Here is a 535-nt window from a genome sequence, read left to right as displayed (position 1 = left end):
ATCTAGCATTTAAATAAAATATTACTTTGTTCATGTGTTGAATCCGGAGCCTATCCTGTAAACACTGGACACGAGTGCAATAGTATACACCCTGGGTGAGATGTCAGTCCGTTAAGTAAAATAAAATATGAGTTTTTAAAACATTTATATAAATAAAATTATTTTTTAAAAATTCAATTGTTGTTCAAATTTTACTTTAAAAGTTTTTGTGCTACCTGGGTAAATTGTTAGCCTCAATATTTATTTAGTGTATACTTGGTCTCCATACCTCCCAGTTGCCTTGCAATAGTGTTCCCATGTCTTTAACCTCTTAAATAGCAAGTTCATCACATGTTTCCTGGTTTTGCATGAAAAACTTAATCAATATCCAAAGCATTTAACTTTGACTGGTAAATATAAGTATAATAGTAGCATCCAAACAACAACAACAACAACAAAACCTCAAGAAATGATTAATGCTAGCAAAGATCTGTATGTACCTAATACACATTCATAAAGTCGGTTATTAATTTTCACTAAATATCCCTGTGGAATT

This window comes from Ictalurus punctatus, chromosome 4 (genome assembly GCF_001660625.3).
Source record: "Ictalurus punctatus breed USDA103 chromosome 4, Coco_2.0, whole genome shotgun sequence".
NCBI classification, from domain to species: Eukaryota; Metazoa; Chordata; class Actinopteri; order Siluriformes; family Ictaluridae; genus Ictalurus; species Ictalurus punctatus.
This window is presented reverse-complemented; position numbering follows the sequence as displayed.